Genomic DNA, 15,911 nt, shown 5'->3' on the forward strand with positions numbered 1-15,911 from the left:
GAGGGGGGGGGGTGTTCTTGTCAATTATCTTTGTGCAATTGTTGGTTGGGAAACGATTACTTTGGTTCATGAGGATTATTTCTATCTGGAAGAAGTATCAAGTGGATTTCGTAAGAAAAAAAGTTGAATCAAGTGTATAGTACCCGGTAGAAGATTTATTGGATGAATTCCTCATTCCCTAAACAGATTATCGAAATCATTTTAAAATAGAGGAATGGTGTAGTATGATTTTAACATGATTTTAGCACAAGCAATGAAACATAATTTGAAAAAGGAGCGAATTAATGTGAATTCTTGTATAAACAATCCTCACACTTTTGGTCCAAGCAATGTAATCTATCCAGAGAAACTATTGTCAGTGTCGATTGTATTAGGGCAAACCATTACCATCTAGGAGCATCATTACACGGAGAGACAAACCTGTCAATTTTGGTAGTGCGATTCTTATAGAGTAAATAAATTTGCGAATGGAACAGACTTTAAGTATACAGAAATAAATTTGTAATATTTAAAGGCATGTAAGTTAAAATTTTAGTAATAAATCGAGAGTGTAAATAAATCTTATGTACAGACTACAATATATGTTATACATGAATATATATTGGGTTACTTGAAATAATAATTCTGGAAATAATTGAAACTATTTCTCTACTTTATTACGTAACTCAAATAATTGTGCTTGGAAGACACATCCGATCTGTACCGATTCCCCAGAGGAACTAACTAGATTTCCAAAGGGAAACAACACCCTGGACCTTTTAGTCACATGTCCTCAAAGAGCCCTATTCATTCAACTTTGTCTACATACTTAAAATCAAACCTAAACATCATGCCTCACACTCTCAAAATTCCAGTCAATAAAAATGTTTTTCAATTAAAAGTATAAACACTCACAACAGAATGAGATTGATTTTTGCTTTCTATTTATTTATTTAATGAAAAATCCAACAATCTATAATATATGTTATAGATTATATATTTTATATCATACTGCTTCTCGATGATTTAATAAGACATTTTTAACCTTCGAATTCATCCTCGATTATCACCTGCGAATTCTCAAAAATATTTCTGAAAAATATTCCAAAGACAGATATTTTTCAACATAAGATCCCTCTCCGAACTATATTTTTTCTCAGTGGCAGGGGGATTCTGCACAGACCGAGAAAAATACGGTGAAGATAAAAGAGGGAGAAGAAGAGGAATTGCGCGGGTGTGCAAAAAACAGCGAATGGTATCTTTTAATTTTTCACTTTCTTGGTACTCCCTTTCGCTCCAACTTTGTTTATACGATTTTATACGACTCCCACCCACCCTCTCCCCCATTTTCCCCCGCCATGAGGACGCCGCGGGCTCTTCAAGCAGTAGAATCCGTTCTAATTAGTGTCATCGATCCACCGGCATTCACCCCAGGATGATTTATCGAGAACGCGTAATTACTCTCATTTCGCACAATTTGCCCTTCTTCGCAATAACTCGGACAAATACATCTTAACAAGTTGCAGGTGGCACTTGTATGAGAAAAAAAAAATTGTCTCAAACTGTTTGACGAGTCTATTGTGCCAGCGATAAATAACATAAAGAGATGATTATTGTTAATGAAGGGAATTACGAGATGTTTGATTGGATTGATTAGAGCCTTGATGACGACTCTCTCAGTGTTTTTGAGACCATGAAAATAAGTTTTTTTTATTGTTTCGTCCTCAAACAACTTGAAAAAGTGGTGCATGAGCTCGTGTAACAGGCGAGTGGAGACTTGAGAGTTGTTTAATTAGAATAGAGATTGCAAATGTAAATTGTTAACTGTTGGAACGTACAAGTTGGAAATTATGTAAACGGAACAAAAGGAAATTGTAACGGACTTCTGGATGATGATGCAACTGAATGAATTGGAATTATTAGCATGATTACCACATGGTGAGATGGATTTTATAGTCGGTAGTGAGTATTTGTGATAATGCGGAGGAATTAATTTGAAATTCCAATGTTTTAGTGGCGGGGAATTTTATGAGATATTTTTTTAGGAGCGCTGCTGATATTTGAGTACAATTATATTTAAATATTCGTTCAAATACTAAATATTGCAGTATTTAGTATTTATAACCAAAGATAGTAGTAAATATCCGAGTACTTTTTTATTAATTTCTCCAGTAATCGAAAATGGTACATAATAATTCATGATCAATGAGTAATCAATATGACTAGTTATTTTTTCACCTGTTTTTGAAACATAAATTGACTGAAATCATCGGAAATATCTCGGTAAAACTATAATTAAGTGAAAATTAATTGAATAAAAATATAAATATTATTAAAATACTAAAATTCGATATTTCAATTACATAAAAAATCTTAAAATCAATATTAGCTAACTTCAATAAAAATTTGAAATTTATGTAATTCTTCCAAGAAATTCCCTCACTGATTACCCGACTCACAGTAGAAAACCTCCGACATCTCAACTTTTTTTAAATTTTCAATATAAAAAAAAATCCCAAAAGATTAATTGAACTCCATCATCATCAAAGACTCTAATCCCCGATTTATCCATCACACGATATCAACTCCTCGATAAAAATTAAAAATACTGAAATTAATGAAAACCTCCAGTCTCCGCGTAATTATAATTTCCCCCCTTTCGCAGTCTAAAAATAACGAACGTACGATGGTAAAAAAATAGTAATGAAGTGTCTTTATAAGTAATGACAATCGAGGATAATCAGTGAGCCTCCGGAACAGTTGTATCGTTAACCCCTACGGATCCTGAATCGATAGATCACAGTGCAGCTTTCTTCACCGTCCAATTAAATACCTCTCCCCCTCCCCCATTCCCTTCCCCCCCATCATTGATGCTGCATCGTTACGCTGTCCTTTTGCAGGATTTACATAAATAACGATTTTCCATCTACTCTCTTCGGCAACTGAACGACTAATGTTTCTATTCCTTTCCTCACTTATTCGCTAAAGCTCATACACCATTTTGTATACATTGATGATGGTCTTGGCCAATGGACAAGCTCGTTTGCACGGGGCGAATGCCCCCCGACAAATACAGCATAAATCAACATCATCATAACGTATGGGAAAAGTTGGCTTTTAAAAGTTTAAAATACTGAAAATTGTGAATAAGTGAAGTTGTGGCGTTACTACTTGGGGAGGCTGGCTGTCATTATTCTTCATGTCTGATGGAGTAGTTTGCAATGTTTCGATGGTATTCAGATATTTCGTGAAATACACACGTAAAAATTGCTCTCAAGGTATTTATGGTGCCATCATGAAGGATAAACTGAGGGTGCGTTATCTACTCTTGTTATTGTTGGCCGCTCGCTGCGTTCGCTCTCGATTTTGGGTGTGTTGAAGTGGGTATGGCCCTTTGGGGTCAGACTCGGAACTCCCCGATTTGCATATTCCACACGAGAATTCAATAGAAATAGTTAGAAAAGAGTAGTTTTAGAATAATAATATTAGATTCTGGGAAAACAGCAATTGATTTCTCCGGCAAAATCGAAGTTTAAACATTTAAATTGTTGTGAATAAATAGACGAACTTCTCTCTTCGTTTGCGTCGTTCGAACGTCGATCAGTGAACATTATATTTCGTAAAATGTTTAACAATGATTTGCATCGCTGACGCGTCGATTTTAAATTCTAGAAGAGACAAAATTTTTGTTGAATTTTTCAATCATTAAAATTTTCAAAAAATCAGAAAAATCTAATTACTTGAAATTTCTAATGTGAATGAGATATTTCTTGCACAATTTTGTTCTAAATTCAATTTTAGGTTTTCTGTCTTGAGAATTCTACCTCATGATTAATTTCTTTAATAATTGCAACAGGAAAATTAATATCGATTCTGGGATATTTCAGTGAACATTTTTTTTTCATCGTGAATAAATTGGAGTTGATGCTCCGGGCCAAGCTTCTCAGGCTATCAGGATGAGGTTTAATTGAACGTTCCACTTAATTGGGATTATGCCCAGATTCCCATCTAATTGGCAAGCTCTCCCAGTTTGGGCCTCATTTAAACAAATTCTCATGATGGAAATATAAACGATTAAAAATATAAATTAAGTGGAATTGAATTTCACTTTTTCAATCAATCTGACGTTGATACTTCATCAACGTCAATCCAATTAACCAGATTTAAATCGCGTATTAAATCATTGCTTTATGATGGTTTCATTAATTCATATATGAATATCCGAATCACTTGGATATAATTAATGGTGGTAATCGGTGAGGGAGGAGAGAGGGGGAGAGTAAAAGTGAATTGGATTCGTGAGATGTTCTATTGATGAATAACAGAATGGGACTAGATCGACTGTATTTTTTTCAGTCTAGTTCCAATTTTACATACGTCACTCCATCAAAGTCATTTCAATGAGCTGAATTCATATCTGGGATATATCAATTCATGGCTTCATCAATTTATATTATCATTGGCCAATGACCATCAATTTCAAAAGAATTCACAAAGATCATAAAATCACTTGAAGAAGTTGAAACCCCGGAAATTGATGGAAAAATCAATGGAAACTATTAATTTGTGGTAAATTAATTCATAATATTGTTAAGTACCGGAAAAATTAAGCTCAGATAATACTATCTGAGCAATAAAATATTTTTATTTTATAGATTGCCATGTATAGCCCATTCGGCTTTTTATTCACTAATTAAATTAGAAACAAGGACTAATGACAATATTGCTGAGTAATTCTCGGTCTTTCAGATCGAATATATAAATCTTTACATAATATTTAACATCCCTCCTAAATTGAGTCTATTCTGAGCAATAAAATAATATATTGAAGTGCTGTAATTTTTTCACTTAGATCTTCAGAAAACCTCACGTCTTCCCCAATAAAACTTTGAAAATTTATAATTATTTTGTTATCTCTCCATTAAAATAAAAGAATTAAAAAAGAATCACATTTTTGGCCATGGATGTATTTCCACTATATATAATAAATAAAACATAAAACATAATATTTAATACAGGCAATTTCAATGATTTAAATAAAAAAAAATTATTTATAAGTCAAAATGAACGGACACCCGAAGACAATCAATTCGAGTCGCTCAAAAATTTCAACTTCCCCTTCACATTCCCCCAACAGCACACCCTACCCTCGCCCATAAATTACCCCTAACCTGTCCCTGAAATATCAATAGTGCGCCAATGGACCGAAGAAATTGCAACAAGCCACGTCTCTAAATAATAAATAACCCCTGTAATAGCCGACCCAATAAATATGCATATCAAAGTGATGCCCGAAGAGGTGAAACGAGGCTCCCGCAATGAGATAAAAAAAAATCCCCCACAAACCCACGAACCCAAAGAATAAAAAAAAAAATCCCGCAAATGGAATAAAATGTAGAGTAAGTGTAATGGTTTTCTACGTTTCATCGTGAATCGAGAGCACGCCGGTGGAATAGAAAGTGGTTACGTGCCTTAAATGGTGTTTGCACGTGAATATATATTCACTCTAGGAGGTGAAAAAAAAAAAGCTCCACACGGGATTGCGGATGAAAAGGAAGCGTTAACTGCACTCCGATGGTAAATTAATGTCTACAATTCATCTTATGTATATGATGGAGTGATAGAGGAATTCGGTTGATATCGGTCGATTGTGGACTGAATTCAGTTTAATATTTTTTTCTCATTTGTTTGCATTAACTAGAAATTTTGTTGATACGATAAAATAGGTTTTCCTGATCAGGTGAATGAGGAGAACGATCAGGTTGAGGTAATTTAATATTCGGTGAACGGAAAAAAAATTATTTTTCAGATATTCATTTACTTGAGAGAAGGATTTATTTTTTCAAAATTGTATTTCTTCGGTCTAATTACGTCCGATGGGGATCGAAGTAAGTTTAAATTATGATAATCATATTACTCTAGAAGTAAATTAATTAATGAAGTAAATTAAAAAGAAGTAAAAGAAGTAAATTAAAAAGTGAATTTAAAAATGAATCACAGAAGATCAATCGAATGATTGACTCACCGCCTAATCCTCCTGGACTGTCAAGTTTAATGTGCAACGTGGCACCCATTTTCGATGAAATTATAGACAATAAAAATATCGAAAAAATAATCATACTCACTATCAACTATACTGAATTCATTAATAATTTTTATTTCAATCACTTGTGCTTTGATTGAGTACAGAAAAAGTTGAGAAATTCCAATCAATTAGAATCACCCGGTTCAACCTCTAAAAATATCATTTAATTCCAAAATGGAATGAACTTTTAACATTAAATTACTACGTCTTCCTTCGTCCTATCGTCATTTTTCATTCACTAAAAGTTGAAACCTTCCTCTGAACCCAAAATTCTCCATTTATTCCATATTAATCATAAAAGATAACCTCATTTTTCACGACAACTGACCATTCAGTAACTGTTACCGAATGCTTCATTTTGGATGATGATACCACCGCTTAACTGAATCGTTCAATAACTATTAACAAATATTGAGTTGTTATAATTGAACAACGTCATTCGATAATAGTTACCATACCTCGTTAATATCAAGCGAATTCTATCAGTGCACAGAGAGAAAAAATCTTTAAAAATTACGTGCTTGTTCCATGATCTGCCAGTCAAGACAGTATTCAATAAAAAATTACGGAACAATTACGTATTTTTTTATGCAATCTTCCACCATTTTTCTGGAACATTTTCGACTTTTTCCTAAAACTTCATGGAAAAAGAGCGCGGAAAGAAATTTTAGGTAAAAATTAAACTTCCGGGAGGGGGGGGGGGCGAACCGAGTGCCACACGTTAGTTTTACCACAAAAATTACCCTCCCAAATCTAATTTTTCCAACAAAATTTGACCTAAAATCTGTTTAATTGGCATTTCGTCCCACGTTTCACCCTCTAGAGTTTTAATTTTTATTTAAAATTCCTCTCTGTGTGCGTAACTATTCCGTAATTTTTACCGATTATTGTTTTGACTGACAGATTACGGAACAGGCACGTAATTAAAAAAAAAAAGATTTCCTCTCCGTATGAGTGAAAATAATTCATGCAAAGCCCCCCCCCCAACGTATCCCACGTATTTGGTTGGCCGTAAGGGGGTGGAGAGGAGCTCAGCAATAATCGTTGATGGGTTGTAGAGGGCTTAGGTTGCCTTGAGAATAGTAACGGTAAGTTTAATCCGCGTTATAGCCGAGGAGAAATGCGAAACGATTGCCCATAGACCCAAATTACATTAACAAAGTCAAGGCATTATCGTTATCCGCACCAACTGCCAATTCCAAACAATTACGCGAATTGAAACGAATGAAATAATTTACCTCCATTGTGTTGAGTTGTAGATAGAAAAAATCAATTAGTCTAATTAAACAGTGAATATTGATTCTTATGGAATGTATTTTTCCATTAATTTTCATAATGAAAAGCAAATATCACTGACATCAGTGGAATTTTTTTTTTATTTCAATTAATTTGAGAAGTTTAATCGCAATTGACTTCATTGGCGCTGGAGTATTGGAGTTTTGCAATAAATGAAGCACTGAAGAGAGAGTGAATTATACGTGTGTTAATTAATTAATACAGAAGGGAAATTTAATTCTGAATTTGAAATGAAACAATGGGTATTTTTGACAGTTACAGAATCCTCAATTAAAATGTGGGGAAAGAACGAATCACCGAAGCAAAACGGAAAAATTAAACGCTGAACATTGATAAATAATTATGTACAATGGGAATGATTAATGAATTAATTTGATCACACAAATTTGCCAATTAAAGTGGATTTGATGCAATAACGACCGCTTATTAAGGCGTTTTTTCAGAATTTTTTAAATTTTTTGATGAATATGGAGTGAACGAGGTTGAGTGATTTATTTATTCCAGGGGATGTGATGCAAGGTAAATGTGGTATGACGATAATAATTGATACTAATAAAAATGATTGAAAGTTGTATTTTTCACAAGTGAAAAATCTGATTTTTAGTTTTTTTCTATTTGACCTAAATTTTTTTTCATCTCATCGGGTATTTAAATACTCTAGTTTATGAATACATATGTGATTGATGAGTGACACCTTTATATTTTTGCAAATAACAAGATTTCAACGAATTGCCATCCAATCTGTCAAATACAATTGCGGGTTACTTCATCATTTATTTTTTTTTATATAGGCAACATGAAAAATTTCCAGTGAAATTTCCAAGAATTTCCGCTGAAATACCGCGTTGGCTATACAAAATAACGTCGAATGGTGCAATCCTATTGGCCAAGATTTGGATGGGAAAAATAATCCAAATAATTACCATACGTTCTCTACATCGAGAGATTAATTGTAAAAAATGAAGTTAATGACCTCCGTAAAAATTAATTTCCCTCAGTGTTCCCACATTGTTGACTATTTACTAAGCGTTAGCAGTTGATACCCACATGGAAGTGCAATTCAAACGAGAACGAAAGCATTGTGGGTTTATATCCCTCAGTCACTGGAGTGGTACTGACCAGTGAAAACAGGTTCGAAAAAGCCTGAGCTCTCAGCTCTCGGCCCGTCGGCTGATCCTCGTTCATCCGTGACCGTTCGAGGCAGCTGATTCATATCACAAATATATACACTTTCGATATTATCCTCTGAGCTATAAACAGTTCACGTTTGACCCAGTGCCATTACGATTTTGTTCCACTTTGTTTTTGTTACGTTTTAGATTGTTTTTTTTTATTTCCCTCACGATTTAGGTAGGAATTTCATCTCCTTTGTTTTCAGTCGCAATTGCATTATCTGGTACATTCCAGCACGTGCGGTGAGCATGGAGTGTGGCGAAAGTTCTCAGGGGATTACGAGTTCTGACGTTTCGATTGTTATCAATCGAGTGAATCATGTGACTGAATACAGTTGATGATTTTTAATGTCACTTTTACGTCACTGAACTCAAGAAAAATGGTTTGTCATCATTAAATAATTATTTTTCCCTTCTTCATGTTGAAATTAGTCTCATCACCCGTTTCGCGCCTTTTTTTGAATTTTCCGGCGCGCCCAATGGTCAACTATCCACGAAAAAACGTTTTCTGGAACCAAATAAACCCTGACCCTCCAACCAAACCCCACTTGTTTCAACTAATTTATAATAACTAATCCACTCAATCAGTCCCTCCCCTCTCGTAATCCTTCGATTTTATTCCCAGTACTATTTAATGAATTCTTCACTTCGTGTAAATACTTATCCTCATTCCCATCAAGTCCAAGTAAATTGTTCATTAAATGAAGATCTTCCCGCCAATGTCCTTATAAATACCCCCAATGAAGCCATTTATCCCCCTCTAATCCAGACGAATCATCCTTCTAGTTGTATCAACATCTCCCGACACGTATCCCGCCTGTTCACACACTAACGTGTCTTCCCCCGCCTCCCCATCCTCCCTCCCCCTTCTCTACCCACCCCTTTTTATTTATACTTGTCTTGCTCTCATTTTGGGTTGATTGAACGTTACAAAAAATCAACCACTCCGAGGACTCCGCTACGGTCATTTGTTCGACCATTGAACGTGCCAACACACCACATGACCGTGAAAAAAAAAAGAAAAAAATAAATAAATAAATAAATAAAAAACCAACGAGTTATACTTCTCGTCACGGAGGACCGAAGAAAAATAAGAAAATCAGGCATTCTCTCATTTCCGATGCATGGCACGTCAACTCAGTGCAACCTTGGCATGTCTTTTTCCCTCCTCACATCGTCCCTCACTCACAGCAAAATCGAGTGGACAGTGAAAAATGTATCCAGCTGACAGGTTTTGTATTTGTCCACGTTTCTTTAATCTCGTTCATTATTTTTTTTTTGTTTGTCATTATTCGATTTTAAAAATAGCCGGACACATGCAATTATCTACTTCTCGTGTTAATTATGATGGCGATGATGTAGGTGGCTCCTGGAAGGATGATGTCAGTGGAAAAATAAGGGACAGAGGGAGGGGGCGGGAGGGAGGAAAGGGGGGTATATGGTAGGGGAGGGAAAAAATGAATGAAGGGGGGAGGAGGGATCTGTTGAGGCAAACAATGAGTACAATGTCCGGCGGTTCGTTAGGCCGCTCTCTTCTCTCCCCCAACTGCCGATCGATTCGATACTTAATTGGCTCGTGGACGAACTCATTTCACTAACGAGCCGATTCTCCACGGCGCAAAACGTTCAATTCCTCCAGATTTTTTTTTTTATCTTCATTGTTGTTTTTTTTCACGAGAGAATTCGTGAATTCTTGTTGAACAAAAATTATTTTCATTACGGTATTCCCTTGCCGTGGGAGTAAATCGAGAACGCGTGACGGAATGGGAATTTGAATTTCCCGCGCCCGGGGGGGATCGACCGGAAGTGGCGATGTTAACAGGAGACAAAATGAAGATGTTGGAGGAGACATAACGGATTTGAAGAAATGTTTATGTTGGAAATTGAGGGGAATTCATGGGAATTTTTATTATTTTTTTATATATCAGACGCTAGGGGGATAATATTTTGCCCCCAATTTTCACATCGTAATATTTCAATTGAGAGCCCCTGGGGCCGATGCTCCCCCTCCCCGTGGTTCCGAGAGGGCTCAATTTGTATATGATAAATATGCAGAGGGATGTTTTATGGAACGAGATATTCTTTCCTCCGCACCCCCACCTAAATTTTTTATGATCCACCCCCTTCCACGTCTTTTCATCTCTCCACCCCCGGCATTTCACCGAGTTTATCCACCCCGTAATCCCCTCTTCGCAAAAATAATGGCAACAAAAATTTAAATTCTCATTTTTCCATATCTCAAATGACGAATTAAAAAATAAAAGAAAATTACATTTTTTTTTTATTAAAAAAAATTGAAAAATAAATATTTGTCATTTTCTGAGATTAGTATAATTAGATAAATTAGTAGTTTGGAAATTGAGTAAACATTTACGTGGTTGAAAAATGATTTCAATGCATTTATAAATAACAATTTTTTAGTTGGAACAAACTAATAAATAAACTAAATTGCGTTGAAAATAAACTGCTTCTCTCGGTACATTCGCAAACGTCATTGAGATTAATCACCTCGTATAATATTTATCTCAATGAAAATGTTCTCATTAAAGAAATTAATTATTCATTCATTCCAAATGAAGGATTAGTACAGGTTATTAATTGTTTTCTTCTTATTTGAAAAATGATTTCATTTCTCACTCATGGATATTTTATCTGACACAATTAAACATTTAGTTATATCTTATAAAATGTTCATTTGATGTGAATCAAAACAAAAATAAAGAATAAACATTCCAACAGAAAATATGACCGACTTCAATGATTCATTTCTTTCGCAAAATCGCGGAATGTTTCCAAAATCCACATTTTCTTCTCACCAAAACAAAAATACTGGGAAAGTACCTAAGCAATTCCATAAAAATTACTGTTTAAAACGTAAACGTGGGGTAAAAAGCGAAATCGAAAAAGTATTTAACAAATAGAAAAATTTATGAAAATCCGTAGAATGAGTAAATAAATCCAATGGTTTTGCTGAGTGCATGCGGTAAATAAAGCAAAATAAAATTGTAATCAATGGCATCAAATTAAGCCAATAAATATAACACACCAGTGATGCAATCGGATCGAGCATGCGTCGATCAATTGCGCGATTTTACCATTCGATTTCCGGTTTGTACCATAAAATAAGCAGAATAAAAACACAAAAAAAGTAACAGAAAAAAATTCCAAACGATTTCACAATTTTCCGGGGTTTTGATGGGGTGAAATGGTGGTGAGAGGAAAGGGGGGGGGGTAGGTGGAGGCATCATCGTGCATTTGACCGGTATAAACGATGCAGGCCATTAAATTCTGCATTCAACTCGCTGGAAAACTGAATAAATCACGACAATTCGTAAATACAAAATAAAAAGCCCAGTGAATCAGTGAAAATTCACTTGTTAAAATGCATCATCCCTCTGGCGATTGAACAATGTAAATTGTTGAATGGTAAACAACCGAAACGAAGTAAAATCATTTGGCGGAGATAATTCACTTATTCGATTTTAAAATAAAGAATGAGAATGAATCGTTTGGTCTCGAAGATAGGAAAGACGATAAAGTAGGAGATGGAAGTTAATAAATTGAGGGAGAGATATAAGTGGATGTAATTTGCTATTTAGACTCATTAGTGAACCCTTCACGACGCCCTTTTCATTCTGTATATGGGCTGATACGACACTGAGACGAGTTGACGTTAAAATTTCGTGAATGACAATTCTATTTTCGTGACGTTAGTGCAAAAGTAATTTAATCCCAATACTAACTATTTATTAAATTAGTTAGTTAACTAATTATTAAATTAGTTAGTATTGGGATATGGGTAAAAGTAGATAAACAAATGTAGCAACACAATCAATTACTTTAACTTCAACTCTTTATTATTGACACGAGGAAGGCACGACTGACCTAGAGGACCGGTATCCAGACCTTGGAGAATTTTCATAAATTACTTCACGTGACCTAATTTTAACAATTTAGTAGATTTGATGTCTATTTTGTTGGTTCACTCATTGTCGTTTGACTTTGCCTTTGACATCTTCACAATAACTGCTCTGTCAATTGCTAACTATTACCAACAATTTCACCAAATTCCAGATCCATCAAACAAGCTAAAGAGCGACGATATTGCCGAATGGAGACATTCAAAACAATATCAGGGGCGTACGACGTGATGCGGTGTTAGAGGCCCTGTAGTCATCAGGGACTCAAATACAGAACAGCCATCTTGCGGTGATTTTTAGAGCATTGAGTACACATACCGAAGATAAACGATTTTAAACAATTTACCAATTTTTAATAATTTATTTAACTATGTCGCTATTTGCAGATGATAAACCCGTGGGAAAATCATTTTATCTCAATATCGTCATCGAAAATCGACTATATTATTGGATATGCATCAAAAACATTTTTTTTTCGCATCGAATTCATTTTTAGGAAATTTTTCTTCATTCAGCCAAAATACAACGCGATTACCAATCACTTACCGAAAAAATTTCACCCCGTGAAGAAAGGTAATTCCGGAATTCTCAACCAGCAAAACAATGACTAATTGTCCTGTACCCGAGATTTCCCACATGCCCCTTTTTTTTTATTATTCTATTCCCGGTAAAGCCGCTCTGTGGCCCAGGGACTCCAGTGGTCTGTGGTGTACTCGAGGAAACAATTGTGCACCGAGGCAAACGGGTCTTAATTACTTTCCATTGCGAGGTGAAAATACACATTCTGCCGACCAACAACTGCACAATGACTTATTAACAAAAACACGGATGGATAAGAAATTACCGATGTTTTGCTGTTGCAAAATGTATTACATTATTGTGAACATCACTGACGTATTCATGATTTATTATGGAGATTCGTCGCATCAATTGTGAGAGTCGTTAACGATCCCTCAAAATATATTCCTCGACGCAATGAGTCTATTGAGCTGTGGAACAGTCTTCAGTGGAAAATGGAATAACGTGATTAATCTCAGTCACTTGACATTCGTTAAAAAAAACTTTGTCAATTATCTTCCACGAGTTTTTTGTAATTAAGGTGATGCAGTTTGACAAATGATGTATTTTAATTAAGTCAAATTCTTAGTTTTACATTTTTCTGAATTCTCATTAATGAGAATTTCATTCGATTTTGAGTGAAATTTACAGTTTCATAAGTTTATCACACCTGAATGGAATCATTTTTCAAATTCAATGAATTAAAAAATTCTAACGCGTAAATCAACAGATTTATTATCGTATTAAGGCCCCATATTTGCATGTGAGTGTTGGGGCCAGCAGGAGAGGGGTTAAGAAGTATGAAGGAAGTGGATTTTCGAGGACGGATGGCAAGGTGCTCATGTCGGCTATTATAGCAATAAAAACTGAGAGAAACTGTCCTCTGTTTCTCACTAATGCTGGGTAACCGTTTTTCTCTCCTTCATTCTCTCTTCTCCCCCCCTCCCCCTCGTTTTGCCCCTCCCGCACTCACTCCCTCCTCCCCCAACCAGCTCTTGCCCCCGACGAGTCTGGGACTCCTTGATTTACGAGCATAATTTATAATATTTTCGCTACTATTGTATGGTAATACGAACGGCAAAAAATATGTTAATGGTTGCCATAAAGGAGATATACAGCGTATATACTTCATTCCGTACCATATACCCGGTGGCCACATAAACCACGCGTTCTACACATGTCACAATTGTTTTTTTTGGGTCTCAAAATTTTTATTTTTTTTCTCCGTTAATTGAGTCAGAGAATTAATTACTGGTAGTGGTGGATTGAATTGACGAATTATTTTTTGATTATAAAATTAAAATATTGTGATCACCAATTTATTTAATTTATTTAGATTTTAATGAGAATAATTGTACTATTAAATAATAATTTTTTAAAATTATTTAATGCACATTTAGCAACGTGTTTTGTTCTCTTCTCCTATTTATTTATTATTGACTGTTTAATTTTTGCTGAATTTATTACTGTCACAGGGTGTCCTCCATTGGAAAGAGTCAATAAATAATAAGTAATAATAAATCAATAGAAATTAATCTCCATTATTTTTTTTTAATTCCAATAATTCAGTCCTTCAAATTAATTTTCTCACTGTTACATTTGCAAATGGTGTTTCATTGTATTTTTTTATAAAAATTCTAAAGAGAAAATAATTGAGTTGCTCTCCTTTGATTGATTAAGAGATTATGGAGTTTTTTGTACGAATTTTAGGGGCTTCACCCTCCCCTCCCCCTCTACAGTGCCCCTAAAAAGGGGTGGGTTTACACGAGGGGTCGTGAGCGACCCTGTGCTCGGGTTAAATCGAGACTCAAGCAGATGTCGTACGTTGAACTATAAATTCCCATCGAGGAGTGGAACAATAGTTGGTCGGCGTGTGCTGGCTCACTCAATGGCCAATTAATAATTTTAAAAGTAGCTACATAGCTGTTGTTGATTAAATATGGAGGTGATGGACCCTCAAAACGCACTGGGGAACCTCGAGGACACGATCAGCAATTAAGAAATGAAAGACTCGCAATAATTCAAGATATTGTGGATATTTTTAACAGAATTGTACGAAAAGGAGGTGAAATTGTGGATTGGAACAGTTGAGAACCTGCGCCCATTAAAAGGCCAGTCGCGACGAAACTTTGGTGATAAATTACAAGCCTTCGAATGAATTCTATAGAGAAGACTGAAAGCGAATTCCCCGGAATCTCGAGATTGTGGATAATAATAAAAAAATATTTGATCGATGATTTTAATGAATTCTTTGGAGCTCTATTTCATAATCGAAGGGAATTGATCTTTGGAAATTATTGCACGTTAATTGAACTAATTTAAAAATATTGGAGATGAGGGTGGGATTAAGTGGAAGGCATTCGATAGTCAGTAAGTCCGGAAGCGCATAGAAAATGAAAATGGAAATGAAAATGATGAGTATTGAGAGTGCTTGGTATGTGTGGACAAAGATGAATCGTCTGTCTATAGCTGTTCTCAGTCCATTTCAGTATGTTATAGTTTTTATAATTTTTCTCCGAACAGTACCGGAATGTTTAGAATGGTTTTAATAAATAGGACCAGAGAAGAAACAGAAAGAAATGAATGAACAAGGGCCTTTTGTCAAATGGGTCTAGAGTGGGAAATCTTTGGTCACTAAGAGTCAGTTGATCTGGAGACATCGTACGAGAAAGATATACCTTCTGCGTGCGATAATAAATAATTAAAGTTGATAGTTAAATCGTTTTTATATTATTGAAACAATCCCTATCCATAATCCAATAGTGAGGCATAAAAAGAAAGCTTTAAAATGAAAAAAATAATTGTTCAAGTTCATACTATCAATCACAAACTATTAACGATTGAAGACGTTTCGTTTTTGTCACACTTTCAAACGTTAAACAATTCATTTTGTTGAAAAGA

General features: G+C 35.0%; 1 protein-coding gene across 4 annotated transcripts in view; it reads right to left on the reverse strand.

Moving 5' to 3' along the window:
* The window catches only part of LOC135161320 (TOX high mobility group box family member 3-like), a 173,866-nt gene that overhangs the window by 111,599 nt on the left and 46,356 nt on the right, over window positions 1-15,911 (reverse strand). The window lies entirely within an intron of this gene.

Source organism: Diachasmimorpha longicaudata, chromosome 4 (genome assembly GCF_034640455.1).
Source record: "Diachasmimorpha longicaudata isolate KC_UGA_2023 chromosome 4, iyDiaLong2, whole genome shotgun sequence".
In the NCBI taxonomy this organism is placed as follows: Eukaryota; Metazoa; Arthropoda; class Insecta; order Hymenoptera; family Braconidae; genus Diachasmimorpha; species Diachasmimorpha longicaudata.